This window comes from Diaphorina citri, unplaced genomic scaffold (assembly GCF_000475195.1).
Source record: "Diaphorina citri unplaced genomic scaffold, Diaci psyllid genome assembly version 1.1 scaffold1776, whole genome shotgun sequence".
Taxonomy (NCBI): domain Eukaryota; kingdom Metazoa; phylum Arthropoda; class Insecta; order Hemiptera; family Psyllidae; genus Diaphorina; species Diaphorina citri.
In genome coordinates this window covers 56829-57385 of record NW_007379202.1, presented here as the reverse complement: position 1 = coordinate 57385, position 557 = coordinate 56829, and positions in this window count along the sequence as shown.

Genomic DNA, 557 nt, shown 5'->3' with positions numbered 1-557 from the left:
CTTCTTCTTCTTCTTCTTCTTCTTCTTCTTCTTCGCCTTTTCCCATGTTCAGATGGGGTCGGCGTTTGTCGTCGGCCTTTCAATCAGCTTTAGTGATCGCTTTGAGGGCAACTAACTGGTTTTGGCTAAAACAAAATTTTCCGAGTGGGATGCCCTTTCAGAATTTCATTTTTTCCTCTCGTTTTTCTTTTGTTGTAAAAGGATATAATGTTGCTTTGAGTATTCTTTTATGCATTGATTTTATAGGCTTTAAATTTTCTTCTGAGGTGTATCCATAACTTTCAATGGCATATCTTAATATAGATTCACATAAAGTTTTATATATCATGCATTTCGTTGTTAGTGGTAAAACTTTTTCTATATGCTTCATTTGATACATTACTGAATTCAATTTGTTTCTGATGTATTGGGTTTGTGTTTTCCATTTCATGTTTTTATCCAAATGTACACCAAGATATTTTATAGAAGTTTCTTGTTTAATTATATTGCAATTGCATAACATATTGTTTCTTTTGTCATCAATACATTTGTTTTCATGAATTTTTAGAACAGTTTCA